Below are 12,003 nucleotides of genomic sequence, written 5' to 3'. Positions count from 1 at the left end.
TGTTCCACTAGAAAATGTTAAGTGGAATCTTAACTTTGAACAAAAAATCCATTGTATTGCAACAAACCACAGCTATACATACTTGTAACCTTAAAATGACACGATATTAGTACAAATTGGAAATAATCTAGCATCATTTGTAGGACTCAATGCTTGTGAAGGCTATTTTGAATTAAATTGAGATAAGGCATTGCAATGGTAAATGACAACTTGGAGAATGTGGGTATCGATCCCACCGCCTCTCGCATGCTAAGCGAGCACTCTACCATCTGAGCTAATTCCCCTTAAGTGCAAGTGTATCGGAAGTTCAATCAACGGTAGGCCAATCGTCAGAATAATGGTGCAACCCTTCAGTTGCACCGTTTGTGGTCAAAAGGATGTGGACTAGAAAGCATAATAAAGGGACACATGAGGAGTCATACATAGGAAAAACCCTTCAATTGTCCTGTGCATGTTTGTAATGCACATGTGGCTCCTAATAAGATTGCTTGGGTTTACAAGCAGAGCCTGGATAGCTCAGTCGGTAGAGCATCAGACTTTTAATCTGAGGGTCCAGGGTTCAAGTCCCTGTTCAGGCTCTTCCATGCATGCTTACAGTGAAAATGTTGGAGCCACAAGTTGACCTGATGTACTGCAAAAATGGGTCAACTGGCAGAAAGAACATTAGTCCCTGCTTGAATACAATGCTTATCATTTAAGATTTGATGCCTTTGAGGAAAGCTGCCTAAAGCCTATATCTTTGCATAGTGACACAGTGCTTGACTGACTCCACTGAAAAGAGAAACCAGACTTTTGCATAGAACATTCTGGTTTGGAGAATGCAGGCATCGGTGCCACCACCTCTCGCATGCAAAGCGAGCGCTCTAGAATCTGAGCTAATAAGCCTACATGTTCCACTAGAAAATGTTAAGTGGAATCTTACCTTTGAACAAAAACATCCATTGTATTGCAACAAACCACAGCTATACATACTTGTAACCTTAAAATGAAACAATATTAGTACAAATTGGAAATAATCTAGCATTTGTAGGACTCAATGCTTGTGAAGGCTATTTTGAATTAAATTGAGACAAGGCATTGCAATGGTAAATGACAACTTGGAGAATGTGGGTATCGATCCCACCGCCTCTCGCATGCTAAGCGAGCACTCTACCATCTGAGCTAATTCCCCTTAAGTGCAATTGTATCGGAAGTTCAATCAACGGTAGGCCAATCGTCAGAATAATGGTGCGACCCTTCAGTTGCACCGTTTGTGGTCAAAAGGATGTGGACTAGAAAGCATAATAAAGGGACACATGAGGAGTCATACATAGGAAAAACCCTTCAATTGTCCTGTGCATGTTTGTAATCCAAATGTAGCTCCTAATAAGATTGCTTGGGTTTCCAAGCAGAGCCTGGATAGCTCAGTCGGTAGAGCATCAGACTTTTAATCTGAGGGTCCAGCGTTCAAGTCCCTGTTCAGGCTCTTCCATGCATGCTTGCAGTGAAAATGTTGGAGCCACAAGTTGACCTGATGTACTGCAAAAATGGGTCAACTGGCAGAAATAACATTAGTCCCTGCTTGAATACAATGCTTATCATTTAAGATTTGATGCCTTTGAGGAAAGCTGCCTAATGCCTATATCTTTGCATAGTGACCCAGTGCTTGACTGACTCCACTGAAAAGAGAAACCAGACTTTTGCATAGAACATTCTGGTTTGGAGAATGCAGGCATCGGTGCCACCACCTCTCGCATGCAAAGCGAGCGCTCTACAATCTGAGCTAATAAGCCTACATGTTCCACTAGAAAATGTTAAGTGGAATCTTAACTTTGAACAAAAAATCCATTGTATTGCAACAAACCACAGCTATACATACTTGTAACCTTAAAATGACACGATATTAGTACAAATTGGAAATAATCTAGCATCATTTGTAGGACTCAATGCTTGTGAAGGCTATTTTGAATTAAATTGAGATAAGGCATTGCAATGGTAAATGACAACTTGGAGAATGTGGGTATCGATCCCACCGCCTCTCGCATGCTAAGCGAGCACTCTACCATCTGAGCTAATTCCCCTTAAGTGCAAGTGTATCGGAAGTTCAATCAACGGTAGGCCAATCGTCAGAATAATGGTGCAACCCTTCAGTTGCACCGTTTGTGGTCAAAAGGATGTGGACTAGAAAGCATAATAAAGGGACACATGAGGAGTCATACATAGGAAAAACCCTTCAATTGTCCTGTGCATGTTTGTAATCCAAATGTAGCTCCTAATAAGATTGCTTGGGTTTCCAAGCAGAGCCTGGATAGCTCAGTCGGTAGAGCATCAGACTTTTAATCTGAGGGTCCAGCGTTCAAGTCCCTGTTCAGGCTCTTCCATGCATGCTTGCAGTGAAAATGTTGGAGCCACAAGTTGACCTGATGTACTGCAAAAATGGGTCAACTGGCAGAAATAACATTAGTCCCTGCTTGAATACAATGCTTATCATTTAAGATTTGATGCCTTTGAGGAAAGCTGCCTAATGCCTATATCTTTGCATAGTGACCCAGTGCTTGACTGACTCCACTGAAAAGAGAAACCAGACTTTTGCATAGAACATTCTGGTTTGGAGAATGCAGGCATCGGTGCCACCACCTCTCGCATGCAAAGCGAGCGCTCTACAATCTGAGCTAATAAGCCTACATGTTCCACTAGAAAATGTTAAGTGGAATCTTAACTTTGAACAAAAAATCCATTGTATTGCAACAAACCACAGCTATACATACTTGTAACCTTAAAATGACACGATATTAGTACAAATTGGAAATAATCTAGCATCATTTGTAGGACTCAATGCTTGTGAAGGCTATTTTGAATTAAATTGAGATAAGGCATTGCAATGGTAAATGACAACTTGGAGAACGTGGGTATCGATCCCACCGCCTCTCGCATGCTAAGCGAGCACTCTACCATCTGAGCTAATTCCCCTTAAGTGCAAGTGTATCGGAAGTTCAATCAACGGTAGGCCAATCGTCAGAATAATGGTGCAACCCTTCAGTTGCACCGTTTGTGGTCAAAAGGATGTGGACTAGAAAGCATAATAAAGGGACACATGAGGAGTCATACATAGGAAAAACCCTTCAATTGTCCTGTGCATGTTTGTAATCCAAATGTAGCTCCTAATAAGATTGCTTGGGTTTCCAAGCAGAGCCTGGATAGCTCAGTCGGTAGAGCATCAGACTTTTAATCTGAGGGTCCAGCGTTCAAGTCCCTGTTCAGGCTCTTCCATGCATGCTTGCAGTGAAAATGTTGGAGCCACAAGTTGACCTGATGTACTGCAAAAATGGGTCAACTGGCAGAAATAACATTAGTCCCTGCTTGAATACAATGCTTATCATTTAAGATTTGATGCCTTTGAGGAAAGCTGCCTAATGCCTATATCTTTGCATAGTGACCCAGTGCTTGACTGACTCCACTGAAAAGAGAAACCAGACTTTTGCATAGAACATTCTGGTTTGGAGAATGCAGGCATCGGTGCCACCACCTCTCGCATGCAAAGCGAGCGCTCTAGAATCTGAGCTAATAAGCCTACATGTTCCACTAGAAAATGTTAAGTGGAATCTTAACTTTGAACAAAAAATCCATTGTATTGCAACAAACCACAGCTATACATACTTGTAACCTTAAAATGACACGATATTAGTACAAATTGGAAATAATCTAGCATCATTTGTAGGACTCAATGCTTGTGAAGGCTATTTTGAATTAAATTGAGATAAGGCATTGCAATGGTAAATGACAACTTGGAGAATGTGGGTATCGATCCCACCGCCTCTCGCATGCTAAGCGAGCACTCTACCATCTGAGCTAATTCCCCTTAAGTGCAAGTGTATCGGAAGTTCAATCAACGGTAGGCCAATCGTCAGAATAATGGTGCAACCCTTCAGTTGCACCGTTTGTGGTCAAAAGGATGTGGACTAGAAAGCATAATAAAGGGACACATGAGGAGTCATACATAGGAAAAACCCTTCAATTGTCCTGTGCATGTTTGTAATGCACATGTGGCTCCTAATAAGATTGCTTGGGTTTACAAGCAGAGCCTGGATAGCTCAGTCGGTAGAGCATCAGACTTTTAATCTGAGGGTCCAGGGTTCAAGTCCCTGTTCAGGCTCTTCCATGCATGCTTACAGTGAAAATGTTGGAGCCACAAGTTGACCTGATGTACTGCAAAAATGGGTCAACTGGCAGAAAGAACATTAGTCCCTGCTTGAATACAATGCTTATCATTTAAGATTTGATGCCTTTGAGGAAAGCTGCCTAAAGCCTATATCTTTGCATAGTGACACAGTGCTTGACTGACTCCACTGAAAAGAGAAACCAGACTTTTGCATAGAACATTCTGGTTTGGAGAATGCAGGCATCGGTGCCACCACCTCTCGCATGCAAAGCGAGCGCTCTAGAATCTGAGCTAATAAGCCTACATGTTCCACTAGAAAATGTTAAGTGGAATCTTACCTTTGAACAAAAACATCCATTGTATTGCAACAAACCACAGCTATACATACTTGTAACCTTAAAATGAAACAATATTAGTACAAATTGGAAATAATCTAGCATTTGTAGGACTCAATGCTTGTGAAGGCTATTTTGAATTAAATTGAGACAAGGCATTGCAATGGTAAATGACAACTTGGAGAATGTGGGTATCGATCCCACCGCCTCTCGCATGCTAAGCGAGCACTCTACCATCTGAGCTAATTCCCCTTAAGTGCAATTGTATCGGAAGTTCAATCAACGGTAGGCCAATCGTCAGAATAATGGTGCGACCCTTCAGTTGCACCGTTTGTGGTCAAAAGGATGTGGACTAGAAAGCATAATAAAGGGACACATGAGGAGTCATACATAGGAAAAACCCTTCAATTGTCCTGTGCATGTTTGTAATCCAAATGTAGCTCCTAATAAGATTGCTTGGGTTTCCAAGCAGAGCCTGGATAGCTCAGTCGGTAGAGCATCAGACTTTTAATCTGAGGGTCCAGCGTTCAAGTCCCTGTTCAGGCTCTTCCATGCATGCTTGCAGTGAAAATGTTGGAGCCACAAGTTGACCTGATGTACTGCAAAAATGGGTCAACTGGCAGAAATAACATTAGTCCCTGCTTGAATACAATGCTTATCATTTAAGATTTGATGCCTTTGAGGAAAGCTGCCTAATGCCTATATCTTTGCATAGTGACCCAGTGCTTGACTGACTCCACTGAAAAGAGAAACCAGACTTTTGCATAGAACATTCTGGTTTGGAGAATGCAGGCATCGGTGCCACCACCTCTCGCATGCAAAGCGAGCGCTCTACAATCTGAGCTAATAAGCCTACATGTTCCACTAGAAAATGTTAAGTGGAATCTTAACTTTGAACAAAAAATCCATTGTATTGCAACAAACCACAGCTATACATACTTGTAACCTTAAAATGACACGATATTAGTACAAATTGGAAATAATCTAGCATCATTTGTAGGACTCAATGCTTGTGAAGGCTATTTTGAATTAAATTGAGATAAGGCATTGCAATGGTAAATGACAACTTGGAGAATGTGGGTATCGATCCCACCGCCTCTCGCATGCTAAGCGAGCACTCTACCATCTGAGCTAATTCCCCTTAAGTGCAAGTGTATCGGAAGTTCAATCAACGGTAGGCCAATCGTCAGAATAATGGTGCAACCCTTCAGTTGCACCGTTTGTGGTCAAAAGGATGTGGACTAGAAAGCATAATAAAGGGACACATGAGGAGTCATACATAGGAAAAACCCTTCAATTGTCCTGTGCATGTTTGTAATCCAAATGTAGCTCCTAATAAGATTGCTTGGGTTTCCAAGCAGAGCCTGGATAGCTCAGTCGGTAGAGCATCAGACTTTTAATCTGAGGGTCCAGCGTTCAAGTCCCTGTTCAGGCTCTTCCATGCATGCTTGCAGTGAAAATGTTGGAGCCACAAGTTGACCTGATGTACTGCAAAAATGGGTCAACTGGCAGAAATAACATTAGTCCCTGCTTGAATACAATGCTTATCATTTAAGATTTGATGCCTTTGAGGAAAGCTGCCTAATGCCTATATCTTTGCATAGTGACCCAGTGCTTGACTGACTCCACTGAAAAGAGAAACCAGACTTTTGCATAGAACATTCTGGTTTGGAGAATGCAGGCATCGGTGCCACCACCTCTCGCATGCAAAGCGAGCGCTCTACAATCTGAGCTAATAAGCCTACATGTTCCACTAGAAAATGTTAAGTGGAATCTTAACTTTGAACAAAAAATCCATTGTATTGCAACAAACCACAGCTATACATACTTGTAACCTTAAAATGACACGATATTAGTACAAATTGGAAATAATCTAGCATCATTTGTAGGACTCAATGCTTGTGAAGGCTATTTTGAATTAAATTGAGATAAGGCATTGCAATGGTAAATGACAACTTGGAGAACGTGGGTATCGATCCCACCGCCTCTCGCATGCTAAGCGAGCACTCTACCATCTGAGCTAATTCCCCTTAAGTGCAAGTGTATCGGAAGTTCAATCAACGGTAGGCCAATCGTCAGAATAATGGTGCAACCCTTCAGTTGCACCGTTTGTGGTCAAAAGGATGTGGACTAGAAAGCATAATAAAGGGACACATGAGGAGTCATACATAGGAAAAACCCTTCAATTGTCCTGTGCATGTTTGTAATCCAAATGTAGCTCCTAATAAGATTGCTTGGGTTTCCAAGCAGAGCCTGGATAGCTCAGTCGGTAGAGCATCAGACTTTTAATCTGAGGGTCCAGCGTTCAAGTCCCTGTTCAGGCTCTTCCATGCATGCTTGCAGTGAAAATGTTGGAGCCACAAGTTGACCTGATGTACTGCAAAAATGGGTCAACTGGCAGAAATAACATTAGTCCCTGCTTGAATACAATGCTTATCATTTAAGATTTGATGCCTTTGAGGAAAGCTGCCTAATGCCTATATCTTTGCATAGTGACCCAGTGCTTGACTGACTCCACTGAAAAGAGAAACCAGACTTTTGCATAGAACATTCTGGTTTGGAGAATGCAGGCATCGGTGCCACCACCTCTCGCATGCAAAGCGAGCGCTCTAGAATCTGAGCTAATAAGCCTACATGTTCCACTAGAAAATGTTAAGTGGAATCTTAACTTTGAACAAAAAATCCATTGTATTGCAACAAACCACAGCTATACATACTTGTAACCTTAAAATGACACGATATTAGTACAAATTGGAAATAATCTAGCATCATTTGTAGGACTCAATGCTTGTGAAGGCTATTTTGAATTAAATTGAGATAAGGCATTGCAATGGTAAATGACAACTTGGAGAATGTGGGTATCGATCCCACCGCCTCTCGCATGCTAAGCGAGCACTCTACCATCTGAGCTAATTCCCCTTAAGTGCAAGTGTATCGGAAGTTCAATCAACGGTAGGCCAATCGTCAGAATAATGGTGCAACCCTTCAGTTGCACCGTTTGTGGTCAAAAGGATGTGGACTAGAAAGCATAATAAAGGGACACATGAGGAGTCATACATAGGAAAAACCCTTCAATTGTCCTGTGCATGTTTGTAATGCACATGTGGCTCCTAATAAGATTGCTTGGGTTTACAAGCAGAGCCTGGATAGCTCAGTCGGTAGAGCATCAGACTTTTAATCTGAGGGTCCAGGGTTCAAGTCCCTGTTCAGGCTCTTCCATGCATGCTTACAGTGAAAATGTTGGAGCCACAAGTTGACCTGATGTACTGCAAAAATGGGTCAACTGGCAGAAAGAACATTAGTCCCTGCTTGAATACAATGCTTATCATTTAAGATTTGATGCCTTTGAGGAAAGCTGCCTAAAGCCTATATCTTTGCATAGTGACACAGTGCTTGACTGACTCCACTGAAAAGAGAAACCAGACTTTTGCATAGAACATTCTGGTTTGGAGAATGCAGGCATCGGTGCCACCACCTCTCGCATGCAAAGCGAGCGCTCTAGAATCTGAGCTAATAAGCCTACATGTTCCACTAGAAAATGTTAAGTGGAATCTTACCTTTGAACAAAAACATCCATTGTATTGCAACAAACCACAGCTATACATACTTGTAACCTTAAAATGAAACAATATTAGTACAAATTGGAAATAATCTAGCATTTGTAGGACTCAATGCTTGTGAAGGCTATTTTGAATTAAATTGAGACAAGGCATTGCAATGGTAAATGACAACTTGGAGAATGTGGGTATCGATCCCACCGCCTCTCGCATGCTAAGCGAGCACTCTACCATCTGAGCTAATTCCCCTTAAGTGCAATTGTATCGGAAGTTCAATCAACGGTAGGCCAATCGTCAGAATAATGGTGCGACCCTTCAGTTGCACCGTTTGTGGTCAAAAGGATGTGGACTAGAAAGCATAATAAAGGGACACATGAGGAGTCATACATAGGAAAAACCCTTCAATTGTCCTGTGCATGTTTGTAATCCAAATGTAGCTCCTAATAAGATTGCTTGGGTTTCCAAGCAGAGCCTGGATAGCTCAGTCGGTAGAGCATCAGACTTTTAATCTGAGGGTCCAGCGTTCAAGTCCCTGTTCAGGCTCTTCCATGCATGCTTGCAGTGAAAATGTTGGAGCCACAAGTTGACCTGATGTACTGCAAAAATGGGTCAACTGGCAGAAATAACATTAGTCCCTGCTTGAATACAATGCTTATCATTTAAGATTTGATGCCTTTGAGGAAAGCTGCCTAATGCCTATATCTTTGCATAGTGACCCAGTGCTTGACTGACTCCACTGAAAAGAGAAACCAGACTTTTGCATAGAACATTCTGGTTTGGAGAATGCAGGCATCGGTGCCACCACCTCTCGCATGCAAAGCGAGCGCTCCACAATCTGAGCTAATAAGCCTACATGTTCCACTAGAAAATGTTAAGTGGAATCTTAACTTTGAACAAAAAATCCATTGTATTGCAACAAACCACAGCTATACATACTTGTAACCTTAAAATGACACGATATTAGTACAAATTGGAAATAATCTAGCATCATTTGTAGGACTCAATGCTTGTGAAGGCTATTTTGAATTAAATTGAGATAAGGCATTGCAATGGTAAATGACAACTTGGAGAATGTGGGTATCGATCCCACCGCCTCTCGCATGCTAAGCGAGCACTCTACCATCTGAGCTAATTCCCCTTAAGTGCAAGTGTATCGGAAGTTCAATCAACGGTAGGCCAATCGTCAGAATAATGGTGCAACCCTTCAGTTGCACCGTTTGTGGTCAAAAGGATGTGGACTAGAAAGCATAATAAAGGGACACATGAGGAGTCATACATAGGAAAAACCCTTCAATTGTCCTGTGCATGTTTGTAATCCAAATGTAGCTCCTAATAAGATTGCTTGGGTTTCCAAGCAGAGCCTGGATAGCTCAGTCGGTAGAGCATCAGACTTTTAATCTGAGGGTCCAGCGTTCAAGTCCCTGTTCAGGCTCTTCCATGCATGCTTGCAGTGAAAATGTTGGAGCCACAAGTTGACCTGATGTACTGCAAAAATGGGTCAACTGGCAGAAATAACATTAGTCCCTGCTTGAATACAATGCTTATCATTTAAGATTTGATGCCTTTGAGGAAAGCTGCCTAATGCCTATATCTTTGCATAGTGACCCAGTGCTTGACTGACTCCACTGAAAAGAGAAACCAGACTTTTGCATAGAACATTCTGGTTTGGAGAATGCAGGCATCGGTGCCACCACCTCTCGCATGCAAAGCGAGCGCTCTACAATCTGAGCTAATAAGCCTACATGTTCCACTAGAAAATGTTAAGTGGAATCTTAACTTTGAACAAAAAATCCATTGTATTGCAACAAACCACAGCTATACATACTTGTAACCTTAAAATGACACGATATTAGTACAAATTGGAAATAATCTAGCATCATTTGTAGGACTCAATGCTTGTGAAGGCTATTTTGAATTAAATTGAGATAAGGCATTGCAATGGTAAATGACAACTTGGAGAACGTGGGTATCGATCCCACCGCCTCTCGCATGCTAAGCGAGCACTCTACCATCTGAGCTAATTCCCCTTAAGTGCAAGTGTATCGGAAGTTCAATCAACGGTAGGCCAATCGTCAGAATAATGGTGCAACCCTTCAGTTGCACCGTTTGTGGTCAAAAGGATGTGGACTAGAAAGCATAATAAAGGGACACATGAGGAGTCATACATAGGAAAAACCCTTCAATTGTCCTGTGCATGTTTGTAATCCAAATGTAGCTCCTAATAAGATTGCTTGGGTTTCCAAGCAGAGCCTGGATAGCTCAGTCGGTAGAGCATCAGACTTTTAATCTGAGGGTCCAGCGTTCAAGTCCCTGTTCAGGCTCTTCCATGCATGCTTGCAGTGAAAATGTTGGAGCCACAAGTTGACCTGATGTACTGCAAAAATGGGTCAACTGGCAGAAATAACATTAGTCCCTGCTTGAATACAATGCTTATCATTTAAGATTTGATGCCTTTGAGGAAAGCTGCCTAATGCCTATATCTTTGCATAGTGACCCAGTGCTTGACTGACTCCACTGAAAAGAGAAACCAGACTTTTGCATAGAACATTCTGGTTTGGAGAATGCAGGCATCGGTGCCACCACCTCTCGCATGCAAAGCGAGCGCTCTACAATCTGAGCTAATAAGCCTACATGTTCCACTAGAAAATGTTAAGTGGAATCTTAACTTTGAACAAAAAATCCATTGTATTGCAACAAACCACAGCTATACATACTTGTAACCTTAAAATGACACGATATTAGTACAAATTGGAAATAATCTAGCATCGTTTGTAGGACTCAATGCTTGTGAAGGCTATTTTGAATTAAATTGAGATAAGGCATTGCAATGGTAAATGACAACTTGGAGAATGTGGGTATCGATCCCACCGCCTCTCGCATGCTAAGCGAGCACTCTACCATCTGAGCTAATTCCCCTTAAGTGCAAGTGTGTCGGAAGTTCAATCAACGGTAGGCCAATCGTCAGAATAATGGTGCAACCCTTCAGTTGCACCGTTTGTGGTCAAAAGGATGTGGACTAGAAAGCATAATAAAGGGACACATGAGGAGTCATACATAGGAAAAACCCTTCAATTGTCCTGTGCATGTTTGTAATCCAAATGTAGCTCCTAATAAGATTGCTTGGGTTTCCAAGCAGAGCCTGGATAGCTCAGTCGGTAGAGCATCAGACTTTTAATCTGAGGGTCCAGCGTTCAAGTCCCTGTTCAGGCTCTTCCATGCATGCTTGCAGTGAAAATGTTGGAGCCACAAGTTGACCTGATGTACTGCAAAAATGGGTCAACTGGCAGAAATAACATTAGTCCCTGCTTGAATACAATGCTTATCATTTAAGATTTGATGCCTTTGAGGAAAGCTGCCTAATGCCTATATCTTTGCATAGTGACCCAGTGCTTGACTGACTCCACTGAAAAGAGAAACCAGACTTTTGCATAGAACATTCTGGTTTGGAGAATGCAGGCATCGGTGCCACCACCTCTCGCATGCAAAGCGAGCGCTCTACAATCTGAGCTAATAAGCCTACATGTTCCACTAGAAAATGTTAAGTGGAATCTTAACTTTGAACAAAAAATCCATTGTATTGCAACAAACCACAGCTATACATACTTGTAACCTTAAAATGACACGATATTAGTACAACTTGGAAATAATCTAGCATCATTTGTAGGACTCAATGCTTGTGAAGGCTATTTTGAATTAAATTGAGATAAGGCATTGCAATGGTAAATGACAACTTGGAGAATGTGGGTATCGATCCCACCGCCTCTCGCATGCTAAGCGAGCACTCTACCATCTGAGCTAATTCCCCTTAAGTGCAAGTGTATCGGAAGTTCAATCAACGGTAGGCCAATCGTCAGAATAATGGTGCAACCCTTCAGTTGCACCGTTTGTGGTCAAAAGGATGTGGACTAGAAAGCATAATAAAGGGACACATGAGGAGTCATACATAGTGTAATGTATTGGCTTTAATACATAT

This window comes from Protomyctophum parallelum (assembly GCF_964188405.1).
Source record: "Protomyctophum parallelum genome assembly, chromosome: 23".
NCBI classification, from domain to species: Eukaryota; Metazoa; Chordata; class Actinopteri; order Myctophiformes; family Myctophidae; genus Protomyctophum; species Protomyctophum parallelum.
This window is presented reverse-complemented; position numbering follows the sequence as displayed.